The sequence below is a fragment of the Grammomys surdaster genome, unplaced genomic scaffold, assembly GCF_004785775.1.
Source record: "Grammomys surdaster isolate TR1022 unplaced genomic scaffold, NIH_TR_1.0 259, whole genome shotgun sequence".
NCBI lineage: Eukaryota > Metazoa > Chordata > Mammalia > Rodentia > Muridae > Grammomys > Grammomys surdaster.
Window position 1 is genome coordinate 4,521,425 of NW_021604700.1, and position 22,124 is coordinate 4,543,548.

Below are 22,124 nucleotides of genomic sequence, written 5' to 3' on the forward strand. Positions count from 1 at the left end.
ACAATTCCTCATGTTGTGGTGAGCCCCCAACCATAAAATTATTTCCTTGCTACTTCATAACTGTAACTGTGCTACTGTTATGAATCATAATACAAATATCTGATATACAAGTATCTGATATGTGACCCCTAAAGAGGCTGGGACTACAGGTTAAGAACCCATTTCTCCTTGTCTTTCTTTTTCTTTCTTTTCTTTCTTTCTTTCTTTCTTTCTTTCTTTCTTTCTTTCTTTCTTTCTTTCTTTTTTTTGGTTTTTTTTTTTTTTGGTTTTTCAAGACAGGGTTTCTCTGTATAGCCCTGGCTGTCCTGGAACTCACTCTGTAGACCAGGCTTGCCTCGAACTCAGAAATCCGCCTGCCTCTGCCTCCCAAGTGCTGGGATTAAAAGCACCACTGCCTGGCTCTCCTTGTCTTTCAATCAATGTTATCCAAGCCAGCATTAGCTAAGCCTTGCTGAAATACATGGAACTGGGTGACAGGGAAGTCTTCCTGAGTCACCTCTCCTCTTTCTCTGTGGACTCCAGGAGCAGATGTCTATAAACTTTTGCTGCACTTAACCAGATATTATATGTTTTAAACTTTGTGGAGTGTGTGTGTGTGTGTGTGTGTGTGTGTGTGTGTGATATCTTTGTTATACGGTACTGGTGTGCAGAATCAACCACAGGAGCATAGGTGATAACTGAATGTCTATCTGATGAAATTTTGTGGGCCTGAGAATTAAAGTTCATACAGTTTTACTTAACATAAAATATCATTGTTTCAATATTTTTAGTAATCTAAACTTTTTAAAACTATCCTTAACTGGGGGTTCCTAGAAAAATGAGCAGCAGACAAGATTTGCTGATGCATCATAATTTGCATATTTCTGCCCAACCATATCACGGTCCACTTCAGTAGCTGCCAGTCACAGGTGACTAGGAGGAACCTGAAATGTGGCCAGTTTACACTGAGATATGCTAAAGGTACAAAAGCAAAAATGTAGACTCCTGGTCGCCTCTGGTGGTCTTACTACCAAAGAGAGGTGGGGGGTTTCACGAATAATTTTGTATTGATTACATGTTGAAAACATTTTTCATATGAATTAGATTAAACTATATTGCTTTATCCATTTCTGTTCAGCTTTTAAAATATGGCTATTAGAGATGAGCTGCTTCTGCCTGTATCTGATCCTCTGTCCTTTAGGAACAGTGAAAAGAAGCAATGCATTAAGCTTTGCCTGGGGTTTCCAAAGCATGGATATGAAAGCTAAAATTTCTCCTCATAAACCTTAAACCAGGGTAAGAATCCTGGTGTTCTTGTGCAGCAGAGTTTCCATCTGAACATTTAGATTAGGGTGAGAGGATTCAGTAACAAGCAGGGGGTACCCATGGCTGGTGTTAGCCTTCTGTCTCCCAGATAGTAAGCACCGTTCTTCTCTGCCAGGCTTGGTTGTTGAGGTCTTCCTCATAGTCTTCCTCCCTTACTACTTGTGGTGTTTTGAATAAGAATGGCTGCCATACGCTCATATATTTGAATATATGGGAGTAGATTGGTTCCAGGAAGTAGAACCATTTAAAAAGACTATAAAGATTTAAGGGGCATGGCCTTACTGGAAGAAGTGTGTCACTAGGGGTGGGAATCAGGCTGTAGCTCTCAGCTACTGCTCCAGTGCCATGCATGCCGCCATGTTCTCACCATGATGATAATAGGCTAACCCTCAGAAATGGTAAGCAAGGCCCCAATTAAATACTTCAGCTTTATGAGTTGCCGTGGTCACAGTGTCTCTTCACTGCAATAGACCATTAAGATACAGATACAAGGCTCATCCTCACAGTACTCACTCCATCCCAGCAGACATCCTGTGGGTGGCTCTTCTGTACATTTGCCTATGCTTTCTGTTGTTCTTGGGCTAGCCCTGGAATTCTGAGCTATATGACATAGAGAAGATATCTTCAGTGTGGTAGGAAAACAGCAGAGACTAAAATGAGCCAAAGCCCTTGCTTTTCAGTCTCTGTGGCCTTGAGGAATGTACACACATCCCTATGCAGCCCTACAGTGCGGCACAGCAGTAATTCCTAGATTTCCTGTTCTTGTCTCCTCAGGTCTTTCTAAAAGGGGTAATTTTGGACATGGAAGGCAGTTTCCAGGCCTTGCAACTTCTTGTGATTGTGCCTTTCAATATTCTGTACGCCAGATGCATGTAGGCATCCAAATTGCCTGAAATAATGTTAGAACAGTCCCAGTGTTTGCTCCTGGGATGAACGTTTAGTCAACACACATCACAAACACTGTGGTTTGCAATGACTTGTAGTCCTGCTCTGTAGTTATGGGTTGAAAATCCAGGTCAACTGGAGAGCAAACTGTGATGGTTTGAATATGCTTGGTCCAGGGAGTGGCACTATTAGAAGGTGTGGCCCTGTTGGAGTAGGTATGGCCTTGTTGGAGTAGGTGTGTCACTGGATGTGGGCTTTAAGACCCTCATCCTAGCTGCCTGCAAGTCAGTATTCTGCTAGCAGCCTTCAGATGAAGCTGTAGAACTCTCAGCTCCTCCTGCACCATGCCTGCCTGGATACTGCCATGTTCCTGCTTTGGCGATAGTGGACAAAATCTCTAAACCTGTAAGCCAGCCCCAATTAAATGTTGTCGTTTATAAGACTGGCTTTTGGTCATGGTGTCTGATCACAGCAGTAAAACCTTAACTAAGATAAAACTTTAGATATTAGAGGAGGTAAACTAAATACTTATTTTCTTTTGCCATTTCCAAGGGTTTGACAGTAGCAAGGTCCATGTAACAAATAATGACATGTCTCTAAAATATGTAACATGAAAGAGTATCCGGTGCAACTTCTTGCTGGATACAAGAAGATAGTTTTCACGGTAGACTTAAGCAGAGTAACACAATTATGAGGATGGATGACACACTGTTGCAAGGAGATCAGTGCAGAGTTCTGTTGTGATTTATCATTTGAATACACATACAGGTGCAGGTGTGTGTTTGTGTGCATGTGAATGAGACCAAAGTAAGAGAGAGATGCAGCTGGTTTAAGAGAAAGGCATAAACTGAAGCTTATTGAAGAAGCCATCAAAATTCATCACTGTCGGTAGACAAGAAAACTATATGGAGTTATGCTCTTACTGAGTTGTTCTCAGTAAGAGATGGTCCAAACTGCAATCCACAGGAATACTGTTTGGACAGGCTAAATCCTGTAGCCAATTATTTAAACAAGGCTGGGATGTGAGGAGCATTCCTATGGGTCTGAGGAAGTGAGGTGAGCAAAGACTGAACAGGTTAACTGGGGTGTGGTTGTTACTTTCCTGGTTCACAACAAAACACAAGATGGACAAACTTAAGGGAGAAGGACTTTGGCTCCATCATGGAGGAAGACAGGGTGCTTGCACAGAGTAGCCCCTGTCACAGAGGGCAGGAAGCTGAGAGAAAGAGTGCCTACCCTCTTTCTTTTATCCTTGGGCTTTTATCCTTATCTTCTTTTGTTTCACTGATGCCCCAGCCACAGTTGAGGAGAGTCTTCCTTTCTTAGTTAATCCTTTCCAGGAAACACCTCAACAGACACACTCAGAGGTGCGCTGTCCTAAGTCCCCCAGGAACTTCTCAGTCATGTTAGGTTGACCCCCAAGAAGACCCCAAATCTACCCTTCTTCATTTGATATCCAAACACATCTGCTTAAACTGGAACATTCTACCCCTAAGCTCCCAAAGGGTCATGGCTATTTTTTTTCTAAGTAAAAATCTAAAGTTAATATGCAGAGACATAGGCTTTATTATAACATTTTAAAAAGACTTTGAAATTATTTTTAATGCTGTGTATGTATGTGGGTATGTTTATGTGAGTTTAGGTGTCCTTGACATCTAGAGGTGAGTGCTGGATCCTCCCAGAGCTAGAATCACAGGCAGCCGTGAGCTGTCCCTTGTGGGTGCTGGGAACTGAACTTGGGTCTTCTGCAAGACAAGAACAGTTTGTGCTTCTAACTGCTTAGTCATCTCTCTAGCCATTGTTAAACGTTTTTACACACACACACACACACACACACACACACACACACACACATTTATGCTTTGTTCCAATGTACTCTTTTATGAGAGTCTCCATAGTTTTTAACAGTTTCAACATTGTTCAAAAGTCCAAATATAAAGTCTCCTTGGAAAATCAAGGAGACCTCTGCCATTGAGTTCTTGTGAAATAAAAACAAGTTCTATGCTTCCAGCCTACAGTGGGTGGATGAGTGGATATCCCCATCACAAAAGGGAAAAATTGGGGCACACAATGGAAGGATGGGTCCAGAGTAAAGTAGATACCCAGCAGGATAAACACTGAACTCACATTGACAGCCACACCCTATGGCTTTGTTCTTTACAACTACAGGGCCTTCTCTTGGGCTGGCTCCACCCATTGCTTGTAGCCTTCCTTGAAGATATTCCACATTCCAGGAATCTCTGGCATCCTGGGATTTCTGCCCCTATCTTTGGCTTATAAATACCAAATAGCCACTCAGCAACTGCCTGCAAGGATTTGTACTCCTACTGCACATGACTTGACTTTCCAGTTTTTTCTTTGACATCCTGATGGAAGCCTTCATTAACTCTTTGACTCCTATATTTTTCATGCCTGGGAAACCAGCATCATGAGATGATATCAAGATTTGCTGCTAGCTCAAGATGTAGCTGTGCGCCACTCCTGCCCCGTTCCTGCCCAGATCATAGTTGCAGTGACTTCTTGGTGACAGAATGGCTGAATGCAGGAAACTGCTTCTGTAGGTGACCTTAACCAAGGAGTCCTGGAACTCTCTTCTTGAAGCAAAAGATTTCAAAAAAGCTATTCATTTATTTGTTTTGGCTTTTTGAGACAGGGTTTCTCTATGGCTGTCTTGGCTGTTCTGCAATTCACTATATAGAAGCTGGCTTCAAACTCATAGAGAGTGATCTTCCTCTACCTCCTAAGTGCTGGAATTAAAGGCCTCAGATAAGTTTTTTAAGGTGTATACCCTTGACTCTGTGATGAATGGGCTGCATTTCCTCAATGCAAAATGTTTGGGTCTCCCCTCACCCAAGTTCTATATTAAAATGTTTGTTTTAATTTTAATTAATTTTTTGAGATTATAATGTAATTACATAATTTTCTCTTTCTCCCTCTAAACACTCCTATATACCCCTCTGTGCTCTCTTTCAAATTCATGACCTCATGTTTCTTTGTTGTTACATATGCACATACTCCTAAATACTAAGTTTGTAAATAAAACCTGCTCAGTCTGCGTAATGTTTCTAGTATGCCTGTGTCTGCTTGCAGGTTCTTTTAAATAACGTTAACCACATTTTCATGTCCTTAACCTTATACAAGCTGTTATTCTTGGAAAGCTGCAAGCTTTCAAACATTTCTGCTCTGCTTTTCTCTCTGTTTCCAGTATAAGATTGGTTAAAAGTGGCCAACCTTGCCAAGGCCACTGCTAAATACTGTGTGTCCTTGAAGTTTCCTTTGCCAGCTCCATTACTACATTATCTTCAAATGCAGCCCAGCTGTAGTCTCGTGGCAAAGACATTATATAATATATAATATATTATATGAATATATAATAGGAAAGTTCTTTGTTTCAATGTAACACAAATGCTCACTTGTCAAATTCCCAAGGGAGACTTCATTCCCATCAGAAATGTCACTGATATTCACTGTCCACACTGTTAGCTGCGTTCTGGTGTTCTGAGCTCTCAGCAGATTCTTTCATTAAGCTTTGCTTAGAGTATTGCAGGGTGTTCCCAGCCTGCTCTTCTGAGGCGTTCTAAATCTCTCCCACAGACCTTTGCAGATGCTTTTGGCCACATAGATGTATTAAAATAGTGGCCACAACCTATGAAAAAAGTCTTTATTTTGGCTCAAATTCTCTATTATTTTAATTCATCATGGTGGAGAGCACATGGCAGAGCAGCTCACATGGAGGCCAGGAAGCAGAGAGGGAATGCCTGTGTTTGTGAGCTGTTCCCCTTCCTTCTTACTCATCTAAGTCCGAGCGTCCTGGATGGTGCTGCCCACATTCAGGGGAGGTTTTCCTCCTATATTTAATCCTCTTTTGAAAATACCCTCTCAGGCACACCTGGCTGTGTGTGCTACTAATTTCCATCTATATCCTGTCCACTTGAAGATCTAGACTACCCATTATGTGCGGTGACTCAGTAGAGGTGGAGGAAGAGCCCTTCTGGCTCACAGAATGCCTTTGTGTCATGGTTCAGAGGTCCTCTGAGGACACTCAGTGCATCTGAACAATGAGACCTTCCATGGCAGTGTGAGGTTGGGGCTCTTTAGGGTTGGCCCAGGGCTTCTGTGAATTCCTTTTTGAGAAATGAATTAAACGAGTGATGTTTCTCATAGAGCCATCACAGAGACCGGCTTCTCCCTGTCATCCCGGGTGCTCCTCACAGATCCATCTAGACCTCTTTTTTTTTTTTTTCCACCATTGTCTCCAAAATCCAGGCCCACAGATGCTTCCTCGCTAAGGTTCCCTTTAAAATTTTTTTTGAAAAAAGAAAAAACTTTTTTTTTTTTTTTTTTTTTTGGTTTGGTTTTTCGAGACAGGGTTTCTCTGTGTAGCCCTGGCTGTCCTGGAACTCACTCTGTAGACCAGGTTAGCCTCGAACTCTCAAACTCAGAAATCCACCTGCCTCTGCCTCCCAAGTGCTGGGATTAAAGGCGTGCGCCACCACCGCCCGGCTAAGAAAAAACTTTCAAAAGCTGTGGAGACTTACACCCTAACAACAATAAAAGTAATCCCAATATTAAACACAATCTCTGGCTTCTGGGGCCCCTCACTGAATCCACAGCACCGTGACCTAGACCTCAGTGCCCACCCCAGCCACCTGGCAGACATGCACACCTTTGCTCAGTCTTATTTCTTGGCAGCATCTCCCCCAAGGCTCCCTACAGCCAACTTTACATCTCTAGAACACCCCCTGCCAACCAAAGAATTTCTAGAAGGAAGTAGAAGTGAAAAGGAATGAGATCAAATATAAAGATTTCCCCAGGTCTGAGATGTCATAGGTGTTCAGCAAAAAACATTTTGGGTTTGATATAACTTATTTTTAAATGCTTCAAAACACTGTTACTATAAATAATCCCCTCACCCATTTGTTAATGTTTCTCCTCCTGATCTTTCATACCAAACATTTAAAAACTGATTCTTTTAAGTGCTGGTGAGAAAAGGGCACATCAGACACAATCTTTGCAGAAAGAATTTGTAGTAAAAAAAAAAAAAAGCTTCCAACATTTATTCATGCTTGCCTGGGTGACCTATTATGTGTTAATTCAGGGTTTTATTGTTGTTTGTTTGTTTGTTTTGTTTATATAGTGTTTAGGCCTAGGAGGAGAGGAGTGTTTTGATATAAGAAGGGATGCAGGAGAGGCCACACCTGCATCCGAGAGGTGATAGCATTCATTAGAAGAGGGGCAGAAGGAAGGAAGGAAGGGAGTTGGACAGGGAGCTGTTCCAGGCCTGAGGACTAGTGGCACAGTGGAGGGTGTGCTGTGGCTTCATTCCAGCTGCTGGACCGTTGGCTACCTCCCTATCCCCCATACTGTTATAACCCCCATGTCCAAAACTCCTTGGCTTAGCTTTTGAGTTTCCAGCTAGGGTTGAGCCAATAGAAATTTCAGAGAGCAGAATATTCCACCCTGATCCCCTGCTCTGAACCCACGGGTCTTGGCAAGAGCTAAAGCAGGGTCTCAATAATTCCCACAAAGACGCTTGGGAAGCAGGGTCCAGGCATTGATGAACACGTCTGAGCTTCAGTCTCCAGCCTATAATTAGTAGTGTAATCCTAAGTCACATGACCTTGGAGTCTCAGTTGTTCTCCTCAGCGTGATGAAGACAGAGTACGTAGGTTACTGTGTTATTATCAGAATTAGATATGTTATTGTCATATAGCAAATTATTCATGCTGAGCAGGGGGTAGCTGGTATTTACCCCAGGGACCTAGAAAAACATGCCCTTTAACTACTCAAGCATTTAACCAAACCCAAATACCAAAAAACAAGAAAAGAAAAGAAAAGAAAAGAAAAGAAAAGAAAAGAAAAGAAAAGAAAAGAAAAGAAAAGAAAAGAAAAGAAAAGTTGTTCATTACCACTAATACATCACTACAAATTCATTAGGGTAACCAACTCCAAATCACCTTCAGCATTCGGGTCCTTAGAAAATGGAAACACAGCACCTCTGGTTTTGTCAGCCAGCTGCAACGGCGAGATGATGAGCCTGTGTTTCTTTGGAGGCATCACGGGTATCTCAGCACATTCCAGGACCGAGTTCTGGAGAGTATGTACGAAAAGGGCAGTCTGTTAGCAAGGGCCACGCTCATCATTTGAACAAGGGGTTAATATTTTAGTAACCAACATACTACAGGGGAGAAATGGGTTTTTATTTTTTGTTTTATTGTTCTGACTGTACTGTAGTAAGTTGACATTTTAAACCCACAAGTGCCCTTAACTCTAATGCTCTGAACTACTAATTACTATTGTAGCAAATACTCAGAGAGCCAAGTGCCAGGCACTGACCTAAGTGTTCCCATTTGACTCATTTAGCCATCAAAACAATGCTGAGAGCCGTGCCACTCCTAGCTGTATTTCACAAACAAGGACCCAGGGCACGCACAAGCTGAAAGCCCAGCCTATAGCCAAACGCTACTAAGGAAAAGAGCTCGCTCTCAAATAGAGAGGCATTGATTGGCTCCTGCGCTCACCCGCCCTTATTAGGCATTGCTCCTCCTGCCCATTTTGAACACAGAGTCAAATTTTCCTGTCTTCATGGAAAGAGTATGAAGTTTTCTTTTTCTCATTAAACAACTCATTTTCAGGGACCAGATGGCTCGGTGGTTAAGAGCACTGTCTGCTCTTCCAGAGGACCCACGTTCAATTTCCAGGAACCACATGGTAGCTCACATGTCTGTAACTCCAGTCCCAGGGGATCCAACACCCTCTTCTGCCCCGACATGAGGTGCACAGACATACATGTAAAGAAAACACCCATACACGTTATAAATTAAAACAAAACGTGGAGCGTCTTGCCCTAGTTTTATTAGATTCATTTTACATGCAAAATGTTAAAGTTAGCTTTCTTATGGTTTCTTATTTTCTTTCTTTTTAAAAAGTTTTTTTTTTTAATTTCATTTATTTACTTTACATCTACAAGTGCACTGTAGCTGTCTTTGGACACCTCAGAGAAGGCTATCAGATCCCATTACAGATGGTTGTGAGCCACCATGTGGTTGCTGGGAATTGAACTCAGGACCTCTGGAAGAGCAGTCAGTGCTCTTAACCACTGAGCCATCTCTCCAGCTCGGCTTCTTGCTTTCATTTTGGTATCTTTGTGGTTACCATCTATTTGTAGACTTACTATTGATTGCAGAGTTCAAATGAAACTTTAGAGTTTATGTCTATTCCTTTTCTTTCCTTTTAGTTGCATGTCACCGTCATGCCTCATGCCAGCCCTTTAAAGTTAACTTCTGACAGACATTGTCTATCTGCCTCTCTCTCTCTCTCTCTCTCTCTCTCTCTCTCTCTTGCTCTCTCTCTCTGTGTGTGTGTGTGTGTGTAAAGTGCTGAAGTTACAGTCAAACAAGATACAGATGTATGACTGACTGCTGAGTACCACAGAGCTGAAACAACTCTTGGTTAGTGAACTCGTCTTTGCCTGGCAAAGTCTAAGCAGAAAGCTATACAAAGGCTGTTTGGTCAAAGCAGCAGAAAAATTATAAGACAAGACAATGGAGTATTGAAGGGCCAGCAGAGGGGCAATGAGAGGGCAGGGATGTATGAAAGAGAGGAGTTTGGGGGTGTTCCGGCATCCCACAAGCTGCTTGATACTCATGGTTCTCTGCATTCCACCATCAGGTTAGCCCCACACCAGCTGGTAAGAACATCACCATTTCCTTCTCCCCCAGCAGCCTAGTGTCACTCTTGACTTGCAGAAATCCTGTGTGATCCCCGACATGTGTGTTTCACACAGAAGTGTTTCTCCCTTGGTTCTCCTCAGAGCTGTCATTATATCAGCAGCCCTGTGGTCCATGGCTTCTTAGAATCTAGACAACACAACTTAGAAGAATAGGGGCGCTAGAACACATGTGTTTGAATGTGGTATTTAAGGTATTAACTTGCAAATATCTACCCTCAAGATGAGGGGTGGGGAAAACCTCTCATTTTTTTTTTCAACTTTGACTTGGTCAGCAGCAGTAAAAGTTAAAGGGGATACAGACTCAGCTCTTCTGCTCCCAAGTTCAGAATCTGTCCCAAACTGTATTTTCTCTGAAGTTAGCTCAAAGTATTATGAAGACTATGCCAATGCTTGCCGTGGGCTATCTGGGCAAGGTAGGTAGGTGAATTGCAAAATCTCTCCCAGGAATGTTCAACCAATTGCCTTCAGGCTGCACATGTCCCAATATAGCTGTGACTGTGGCCTATCATATTCATGGACTACAATGTCATGTCACACTGACAGAAAGGATGGACACCCCTGATTAGTCCAAACTCAAAATAAGTGTTGGAACCCAAGCAGCTATATCATGGCAGAGACCTGTATCTGCTCCTCAGCCAACGGATTTCCACTTGTAGCCACTGTGGCCCTGAGGCATTAATGTTTTTGCAGAACAGCCAGCAGAAAAGTCTAAGTGGTGTTTTTATCCTTCTTTTTGTCTCTCACTCCTGTCTTCTCAGGATGAACCCATAGCACCCAGTGAGCTCTGCCCAGGTGTAGACATTGGTTACAATTCTATTACGGGACTCACATCCTGCAGATCCAGCAGCTAAGGATACAGAAGGAGGGCTCTCTTCCAGGAACTATAAGAACAGTTCTTGCTTGTTCAGAACCTCAGGTGAGCCCCGTTAGCTAGCTCACGGGCCTCAGTTTTTCATCCACTAAACATGGCTGCTGTGACGTCATTTTCAAGTCCCCTTAGGATTACATCGTGATTTCTTTTTTCCTTTGTTAACACAAGATATGAATTATGGGTCTAGGGCCCTTTTTTGACAGGAAGGTTTACTGCCAGGGGAGATGGAAGGGATGCTGATCTAGGACGAGGAAGCACCCTCATCAGCAGCAAAAGGTAAAGAGAGATGACCTGGGTGGGTACCAGGAGCAAGCCCGTCCGGCTGCACTCACAATTCTGCGGAGGCCATTCTCACAGTCTATATTCCTAAGTCACCTCGCTTCAATTCTTCTGGAACATTTGATGTAGACAAAGTGACTCTATCTCCCTCTAGGGATAAACATACCCACAGCTTTAATTATTAACATTTCAATGTTGTTATTGAAAACGTTTATTTTAATACTAATGTAATAAGATGGAAAAATTTCACGGGCTGCCCTGCAGCCAATTTCTTATCTGTTGCTGCCAAGAAAAAGAAAGGAAAGAACAAAGCTGCAGAAGGCACGGACGATGAAGACAGCCGATAGAAACCAGTTAGGCAGCTGTGGCAGGGCCCCATGGGTGGTAGCTACAGGAATGTTGTTGCTGTGGGCTAGAATGCCAGGAGAGAATCCTAGCTCCCAGGTCCTCATATGGCTTCTCCTAAATGAGTACTTCTTCCTAGAAGCTATCTGTAAGAGTAGGACTGAAAACCAGCACACATCCCTTCTGGTCAACAGCTTTAGGTTTTCCTGGTGGAAATGGCTTATATCTACACCATAATTTCAACTCATCTCCTAAGTGATTTTAGGACCTCCACTCCCGAAGAGGAATGATTCAGTACCTTCAAGGCCACTGAAGCTTTGGGTCCTGCTTCCCATCTCCCTAGTAGGCATCAGCTTTCCCACTCCTTAAAGTTTGTTCAAAAGGATAGAACACCTCTGGCCCTGGGTGGAGACATTACACTTTGATATACTCCAAAGATTAGAGCATTTCAGATTCTATTTTCCTTCCCTCAGGGTTAATCCAGTTGGACCTGTCAGTCAGGCGGTCAGAAAGACCATGCCTCGGAAAGACCAGCTAAGTAGATGGGTGGAATAATGATCCCTTAATGAGATAATCTACTTTGCTTTCCCTAAAACCATGCCCACACTGTGGTCACTTAAGGAGGGGCAGCCCTGAAGTTCTGCTGAGTCAGCCAGTTTTTCCGAGTCGTAATCCAGGAAGGTTGAGCTTCCCCCTTCTCTTTTCTGCCATCTTTTTCTTTCTGATACCGACTAGGGCCTGAGCATGTTTCCTCTGGCACATTGGCTCGCTCTCTCATGTTCTCTGAAGCCATTCCCCTTGGCCATAGCTCCCTGCTGCCTTGTAACACTTCATGACCTCTGTTGCTGATTGTGCCAAGCCAGCTCGAGAGCTCCCTCCCTCTCTTCCATAGCCTTCCTCCACTGCTGCCAGGATTTACTGTCTACCTATGTCCTTGTTTCCCCTCAAACTGTCTCAAAGTTGTCTTCAAGCTTCGTAATGAGTTCAATTAAAGTTATTAAAGTTATGTTTTATTGACGAGACTAAGAAATAAAGGAAGGAATCTCAATTTCCTGGTAACACCAGGAGGCTCAATAAACACTATTTTAAAAATTATTTTTACATACACGACCTATCTTTATCACTGCTGCTCCATCTTGTTATGTTAAAATGTTCTATTTGGTTTATTTAATTTTGTTCTGTGTGTATGAGTGTTTTGGCTGGCATATATGTATGCATGTCATATCCATGTTGGTGTCCACAGAAGTCAGAAGAAAGAAAACCTCAGATCCGCTACAGCTGTAGTTACAGGGAAGGCTTCTAGGGATTAGGAGTTAGCTAGCGTCCCTGGTAGGCAGACAGACAGAGAGAGGGACCATGACTAGGTAATAAACATGGTGAACTTCAGAGAGTTCTTCCTCACTCTCCTGATCTGAGACAAAAACCTAGCAGCTTAAAAAAAAAAAAAAAAAAAAGGCCTCATGGGCATTTTCTCTTGCTAATAAACCCTTGGTTGATGGACTGGTTCAGTGAGTTCAAGGCCATATCAGACTGTGTTTGCACAACAGTTGTAGGCTAGTCAACCATACTGTCTTTCTTCAAACTGACCAACCCTAAATGAGGGGAGGAAGAACCTTCAGAGACTTAAAAACCCCAGTGCTCTAGAAGAGACTGGGTTTTCAGGTTCCTGAGATCCCTCCTTGCAAAGCGAGCGAAGGGTCTTCTTCTTCGTGGGACTGCTCTGTGTGTGTTTCCTCACTCTGCTCCCCTACCCCTCCCCAAACCCCTCGTCCATATATGCCTTTCTTCAACTGATTCTATGTGCTGTATTTGAGATTTATCTGTGGCTACCTGTCCAGCTCAAGATTCTCCCCCCCGCCCCCCGCCGCCCCTGTCTTTTAATTCTTTAACGAGCAGAGAAAATGAACCCCATCTAGACCCCTGGAGATAACACTTGTGTCAACGTGGCTGCTGGGAAGGAAATCTCGGACTTTGGCCCTCTTCACGAGCAACGGGTGAGCTTAATCCTGAGCCTTCTCTCCAGTCCTAGCTTTCCAATTTTTCATACTGCAGTTTGAAAGAAAATGAGGAAGAGGCGCCAGAGTGCAGACTGAAAACCAGCGGTGGTGTTTACTGCTTGAAGGAACCAGAAGTTCATGGCAGCCTGGCTGGCCTGAGAAAAACCTGTTCTGCTTGAGGAAAAACCCAGCAGCAGCAAACCTAGAGTTCTGGCCAGAACACTCTGGTGTGTACCACCCCCATCCCGCCTTACTCTTCAACATCGGCTTGTTCCGCTCTGGAAATGCAAATAAGCAGCACCCCATCTCCCAACAGTGGTTCTTTTGAAGCACAAGCCCCCTGAGAGTCAGCTCTGCATGCATACTTTTCTAGACACCAGCTGAAGTTGGGCCACATGCAAGAGAGAGAAGGAGGGCAAAAGGAAGACAGCTCAGCCGGCTGGCCTTGGCCCTTGAAGAAAACAAGCTGCGGCAGGGGAAGAAACATACTGTTCCCTACAATCTGATCAACTGTGCAAACCTCTGGCTTGCACACAGGGGACGCCAAGGCCCAGAGGCGAAGCTGATTAGAGCAGGCAGGAAATAGGGATTGGAGAGTGTTCCTGGGCAGATGAGAAACAGGTTATGAGGAAGGGAGTGTGTGTGTTCGCGCACGCCTGCTCAGTTGGAGCCCATGTGGGGGTGAGGAGGATGCCGCTGCCCCTAGGAGGGGGCAAATGCATAATACTCTGTTTGTACACTGAGATCCCAGCTCCTAGGGTGGCCTCTGGCAACTGCTGAGGCCCCACAGCGAGAAATCTGGAACAACAAAGGCTGAAGGACAAAAAGGTCTCTGGCCAGAGGGGCTGCTGACTTTCCAAGGCCAAGAGCTTCACTTCAGAGGGACAGGGGACAACCAAGAAATAGACTAGGAGACTGTGAGGTGAACAAAGTGAAGAAAGGAAGCCAAGGAGGCCGCGGATGTGCTGGGTGCAAGGCGCAGTGTGAGACTCTTACATACGGGGGTCACACTATGAAATTGTACTCAATCATAAAATGGGAAGCAAACAGCTCTTTTCCTTCTCCCAGTTAGTGATATCTAGCATTGTGTAATACCACACCAGAACCATTTGTTTATAAAGTTAACCAGAAGCCTGCTGGGGAGTTTAGTCATTATGAGACAGTATAGAACATGCATTTTAGTTTACAACTCAGAGAATGATGTCCAGGGATGTGAAGACAAAAGTACTCCTCAAGCCTTTACCTCTCAGTCACTACGGGTGGAGCTTCTTGGTGGGCACCTGTTATACCAGCAGACACCATTTTCCGCTGCTTCTACTCTAGCGCCACCTGCTGGCTATGACTGCATAACATCATAGTTCGCTCCACCCAGCTTTGCCAGTCTGTACATCCTCTTTCCACATTTCTTCACTCTATTTTTTTTAAAGGCAAGACTTTAATTTATTCATAAACAAAAGCCAATGAAGGCTAAATAATTCTAAATTTATAATATATCTTCCATTTGAAAGGTCACACTTGGTGCAGTTGTTCGAACCCATTACTTGAAATATACAGAAATACTACATTTAAAAAAAACACAATCTAAAAATGACTATTAAGTAACAAGAAGATATTTTAAATAAGTCAATATTAATAAACATATGTTTATAGAAAAGAGCAATTTTCTATGTAGATACTCATCTAGGATTTTTAAATTTTATTTTATTTGTATAGAGGCAGGTCTCAGCTTTCCCTGGCTGGCCTGGAACAAGTCACGCTGCTTCTTTCCCTCACCAAGGCATCCTCAGCTCAGCGTTGTTTTTCAGACAGATCTGGCTTCTGTTTCCTGTACATTCTTCTCAGTTGAGTCTTTCCCCTATGATGTTCTTTATTGTTTAAATTATGAAATTCCACTGACCTTTGTTGTTGCTTCCTGTGGGGTTTTGTTTGTTTGTTTATGTGTGTAGGCACACACACACACAACAGTGTGTTTGGAGGTAGAAGGACAAATTTCTGGCTTTCTCCTGTTACCCCATGGGGTCCGGGGGTTGAGCTCTGTCATTGGGCTTGCCTGTAGGGATTTTACCTTTGAGAGCCCTTTCCACTGCTTTAGAGGACCTATCTTCCTTCCTCTACGTATTTAGAACATATTTCAGAAAGTTTGGTTTGGTCCTGTGTGAGAGGCACAATGTGGACAACTCTGTCTGCTTCCCGCCAACACCCAGTCGGTGCCTGTATCTAAAGATGGAGTCTGGGCACACCAGTGCAGTCCAGTTGTGCAGAAGGGCCTTTCTTGCCCGAGAGCCCTCACCGAGGACGTTAGATGAGTCCCGTTTTCTGCTTTTGACAAGGATATTCTGGCTCAAAATCCATTTCTCACCCATGGAGCCTGACCAATCACAGTGGGAGAGTCAGCCTCGGGGCCAGTTGGTGTTGATGGTGAGGTTGAGAGAGAAGAGTTTTCTCAAAGAGGCAAGGGTGAGTGTTCATTGCAAGACAGAAGATGAGAACCAGAGAATAAGAGTAAGGGAACCAAGTAGATAAGGAGGCAGGAGAGAGGAAAGGGGTAAGGAGTAGAGAAAGACACCACAGCTCATTGCTTAAAGGTTTTCAATCCCTTTCTACCGTTTCCTGGTAAAATTTGTTAACTTTGTCCCCACTGGCTCATGCATTTGAAGACTTAGTCCCCTGTTAGTGGCACTGTTTTGAGCATTTGTGGACCTTTTCAGGACATAGGGTCTAACTGGAAGATATAGCTCTTCAAAGGCAGATAGTACCTGGTCCAGTACCATTGAGATATTACATTTGAGGCTCTGGTTCCCAAGGCCAAAAGAGCTGTTCACTGCTATACCTTTCTGACCAGGATAGACTGTGTCCTTCAAACCACGAGCCAACTGAAATCCTTGCTCTTCTCTTTCCCTCAGCCATTCTGTCGTAGCAATAAAGAGCTAACACAGGATTGATTACAGAACCCAGATTTAGGAAGTACACAAATGGAGGCAGACTCAACAAATGACAGTCATGGTTAGGATTCTAAGCCCCAGCATGGCTCTCGAGACCGGGATCTCATAAGATAGTCATCGACGCAAAAGGCAGCTATAAACTCAATATACTCAAGGTGGGTTTTCTTCTGTCTAGGATAATTAAATAAGGTATCAATTTGGATGAGAAAATCACCAGGTCTGTGCTTGTGTAAGCAAGCATCCAAGTGTCTTATTTTGTAGAATCATTTGGCAGGCCAGGTTAGTTTTCAGATGTACATTCTGTCTGTTTAACTCAAAACACGGCTAGGAATGAAAAGTAACTGAACCATGGAGGGAGGAAATTGGCAAGTTAAGCACAGAAGTACTTGAATTTTGGCCTTGGGGAAGAATGTTTCTCATCCAAGCAGTCCAAGAACAGAGCCTTCCTTGGCCAGCTTCTACCTCCTGGCAAAAGACCAATTCCCATGATGAAATAAGACACAAAATATGTTGTCTGACTTAAAGACTTCAGCTCAGTATAGAATCTATACTGACCTATACTACAGATAGAGGTGACCTTGGTTAAGTCTCATAGCAAAGATTTTCTTTCTTTTGTCAAAAACAAAAAAATTGCTGATACTTAGAAAGTCTCAGCAAAATCAACTGTACGAGGCAGCATAGGGCAGGAAATTCGGTAACAAACAGATTCCTTTATGGGCCTGGGAGCTGAGGTTGTCTTAGAAGACATGAGATACATATCAGAGAAAATGACCATATACAGTAAGAGTAGGGGACTTAGCCCCAGGAAGGAGATCAACCATGGGTGCTGAGAACCCACAGTTTCCCAGGGTCTATTCCATTGCCAGCTCTCCTAGCTAGAGTTGCCAGGTGTGGGTGCCCGGCTTCTCAAGTTTCCCTTTGCCTTTCTATAGTCCCAGTACATACTGTCTAGGTCTCTGTATTTGGGCTTTTCACAAAAGTCAATCATGCTACATTTTCTCTTATTAGCACCTCCTATAAGGAAACCTACTTTCCTCTCCTTTTAACAGAGCCTCACTATGTAGCTCAGGCTGGCATCGAACTTATGATCTTCCTTGCCTCAGGCTTATAAGTGCTAGGATTATAGGTGAGCTAGCATGTCTAGCTTTAGATAGATCTTGAGCATCGAGGATGATACCCTGCTTCCTCCTACCACTATTCCCTCTTGGCACCAGCACTTGACCCTCCCACCTTAGGGTTGTGATTTTAGTCTATGATGGCACATCTTCCATTACTTGTCCCTTCCAAACCTCCCAGGATCTGAACTTTGCCTTTTCTCTCTACCTGCTTGCTACCCTGGTGCTGAGGCAGAGAACTGTGCTCCCCTCACTTCTGCCCCCAAGTACCTGCTGCCCTCTAAGGTCCAGCCTTAAGTCAGGAGACATCACTTCAACATCTGCTCTTTCAAGAAAGCAAATCTCTGATGAGCCCCATCATATCTTCTCATCCCGACCCTGGCCTTGGCAGACATCACTAATTGATCATTTCATTTGTGTTCATGTAGCCAAGGGCAGGCCTTCCAATTTCTTTTAGTATAACACTCAGGAAGTCAATGTAAATTGATCGGTGAGATGGAACTAATTCTATTCTTGACCTGCCCAATCCTTTACACATTCACGACTTGCAAACACTGACAAACTGTGACTTGCTGTGGACTTTGGGGGCCAAAGGAAAGGCAGCTGTGACAAAGGGGAACAACCTGCCTGGAAGGGCTCTGAAAATACCCAGGAACACATTCATCTTTCTCAAATCCAAATCAACTCTATGCTCCTTCCTCAGCTATGCTTCCAGCTTTTGCATTAATTAAAGAACTCTAGTTATGTGGAGCTCATAGCACAGAGCCGTAGCTTCTTCCTGGAGTCAGTTCTGCAACTTTCCCCTTCAAGCCGCTCTCCATAGAGGCTAAATTCATATTGACAGCTTGTGGAGGGCTTGGATCTTCTGTAGTCTTTCTGTACCAACAAATTGATGAGGCTCAGCTTGGGAAGGGAAACTAGGGGAGTCTCCCAACATACAAACTCTGGGTAAATATGCTTGAATGTAATTTGTGATGGTAGGACGGCATCAGACATCACCTACACAGCCTGTAGCACTGAGTCAGAATCCAAGACTGTGCTGAGATGGCATCACTAGGTATGTCACCACAAGAAAGGGAGTTAGTTCCAACTCACCAATCAATTTACATTGGCTTCCTGAGTGTTATACTAAAAGAAATGGGAAGACCTACCCTTGGCTTCATGAAAGCGAATTTAATGATCAATTAGTTACGTCTGCCAAGGGCAGGACACTATACTAAGCAAGAGTATAGGAGCTACAGTCAGGGAGTTAGAAATTCAAGCCTTGTCTTTGCTACTTAGTAGCTCAGTGATATTGAGCAAGTCACCTAATCACTTCCAGGCTTATTTCTCAGCATAAAAAGCAGGTGGATTATAGCATCCACTATGCAGAGTTACTGTGAGGCTTGACTGGGATAATTCATGCCAAGTGCTTAGCACAGTATCTGGCAGAGAGTGTTCAATGAACATTAGCTGTTATTATCATAATTAATAATTCCTGGTTCAAATGCGGTCATGGCAGCTTGAACTCAGCACATCTAAGGGTGGATGGGGATTGAGTCTCTGTGTTTAATTACAATTAAAGGCACTTGTAATGGTGGTTGGAACTTCCTAGTTTCTAAGACATCAGCAAATTTGATGCTTATTCTCTCTCTCTCTGTCTCTCGTGTATGTGAATATTAATGAAAAACAGATGTCCTTGTAGGTCAGTTGAGTGGTACAATCTCTTACTATAAGAAAACACTGGTCTTATCTGACCTTGTGGATTGGGTCCTAGTTATTTATAAGACAGAAAGAATTCCTTGGCTTCCTCTCTCTGAGTTTTCAACCTTATCTCCTGATTTTCTCCAATAAATTTCCTGAGCCTGAATCCATTATTTTTGTATCCCTGCAACATGCTGTTCCTGCTGAGAATTCGTGTTGCCTCTCTAGACATTATTTTCAGAACAGTTTGCATAAGGTTGGAATTATTGATGCTTTGACTAGTTGGTTAAATTTCCTGATGAGGTAATCTTGGACTAGGGATCTCCTGGAAGGTTATTACAGACTTGATTTCTTATGATAATCTTGGTTTTATATACATTCTTGAATCACTTAAGTTACAGCTTTTGGTTTTGAAAAGAGTGAGTCAATCTTGTTGTGTGGCATGTGATCTCTGGAGCTTTGACTATGAGGTGCCCTTCATATACTTGTGTTTGAATAGTTGGTCTCAAGCAGTTTCTTCTCATCTCTTTCTTTTTTCTTTTACATTAATTAATTAATTTATTTTACATCCAGATCACAGCTTCCCCTCCCTCCTCTCCTCCCAGTCCTTCCCTTCCTTTAGCCTCCCCTCCCTCTATGCCCCCCTCCTCAAAGAAGAGGTCTCCCATGGATATCAAACCCCCTTGGCCTATCAAGTTGCAGTAGGACTAGGGGAATCTTTTCCTGTTGAGGTTAGACAAGGAAGCCCAGTTACAAAGAGATCCAAAGGTAGGTAGGTAGCACAGTCATAGACAGCTCCTGCTCCTGCTGTTAGGGGTCCTACATGAAGACCAAGCTACATAGTCTGTTACCTATGTGCAGAGGGTATAGTTCCATCCCATGCATGCTCTCTGGTGGGTGTTTCAGTCTCTGTGGTCTCCTATAGGCCCAGGTTAGTTGATTCTGTTGATTTTCTTATGGTGTCTTTGACCCCTCTGGTTCTTTCAATCCTTCCTCCCTGCCCCCCATTCACCAAGATTCCTCTAGCTCCGTCTGATATTTGGCTGTGGATCTCTGCATCTGTTTCCATCAGTGGTTGGGTGAAGGCTCTCAGATGATGGCTATGCTAGGTTCCTGTCTGCAAGTATAGCAAGTATAGCTGTTTTGTCCTGTTGACGGTGTCCTCTGCCTTACAGAAGCTTTTCAGTTTCATGAGGTTCCATTCATTGATAGTGTGTGGGGGGATCTCTCTCTGTCTCTCTCTGTCTCTATCTCTGTCTCTGTCTCTATTTCATGGCATGGGTCTCAAGTTGGGCTAGTCATTGGTTGGCTATCCCTCTATTTCTGTTCCAACTTTATCTCTGCTCATCTTGTAGGCAGGACAAAACAAATTGTGGGTCTAAGGTTTGGTGGCTGAGTTGGTATACCCATTCCTGCATTGGAAGTCTTGCCTAGTTAAAGGAGGTAGCCATTCCAAGTTCCATATTTTTTCTTATTAGGAGTCTTAGCTAGGGTCACCCTCATGGATTACTGGGAGTTTCCATTGTCCTAGGTTTCTAGCTCATCCCCAAGATGCCTCCTTTCTCTGAAACTGATTCCAGTTCTCTCTCCCTCTGTCCTCCCCACACTGGATCCCTAGTAGAAACCGGCTATCATCTTTGCAGCCATCTCGGGCCATATACCCTGACAAGAGACTTGTTTTTCAACAGCCCACAACAGCTGAACACACTCTGATAAACATTTTGTTTTTCTCAGACATATGTTGTTTTTTTTGTTTAGTGTCCACAGCTGCAAGGCACACGTGGTAAAGTGTCTCCAGCTGCACTTCCCTGCTTGTGCTTATATATACCCATGATTTCTTTCAATAAACGGGACCTGATCAGACATCCTGTCTTGTCTCCATTCTTCACATCTCTTGCTCCTCCATTACCACTATCTCTCTCTCTTGCAGACCCCGTTGACTGACCTGCGAGGGCTGGGTCAGATCCCTCCTGTTCTCCTCCTCATTTTCTTCCACCCAGGTCCCCACTCTCCTCTATCCACCCTCATGTCTATTTTATTTTCCCTTCTCAGTGAGATTCAAACATCCTCCCTTAGGTCCTCCTTGTTAACTTCTTTGCGTCTGTTGATTGTAGCATGGTTATCCTGTACTGTATGGCTAATATCCACTTATAAATGAGTACATACCATTTATGTCTTTCTGGGTCTAGGTTACCTCACTTGGTTTGATATTTTTTAGTTCCATCCATATGCCTGAAAAAGTCATGATGTTCTTGTTTTTAATAGCAGAGTAGTAATCCATTGTGTAAATGTACTATATTACCTATCTTCAGTTGAGGGACATCTGGGTTGTTTCTAGTTTCTAGCTATTACAAATAGAGCTGCTATGAACATAGTTGAACAAGTGTCCTTGTGGGATGGTGGAGAATCTTTTGGGTAAATGCCTAGGAGTTGTATAGCTGGGTCTTGACATTGGACTATTCCCAATTTCCCAAGAAACCACCAAATTGATTTACAAAGTGGTTGTACAAGTTTGCATTCCTATTAGCAATGGAGGACTGTTGCTAGCATGAGCTGTCACTTGAGTTTTTGATCTTAGCCATTCTGACAAGTGTAAGATGGAATCTCAGAGTTGTTTTGATTTGCATTTCCCTGGTGACTAAGGATAGTGAGCATTTCTTAAAGTGTTTCTTCGCCATTAGCAATCTCTCTGTTGAGAATTCTGTTTAGCTCTGTACCCCATTTTTTAACTGAGTTATTTGGTTTATTGGTATTTAACTTCTTGAATTCTTTATAGATTTTAGATGTTAGCTCTTTGTTTGATGTAGGATTGGTGAACATCTTTTCCCATTCTATAGGCTGACGTATTGTCCTATTGACAATGTCCTTGAACTTACAGAAGTTTTTCAGTTTCGTGAGGTCCCATTTATTGATTGTTGATCTTAGTACCTAAGCCATTGGTATTCTGTTCAAGAAGTTGTCTCCTGTACC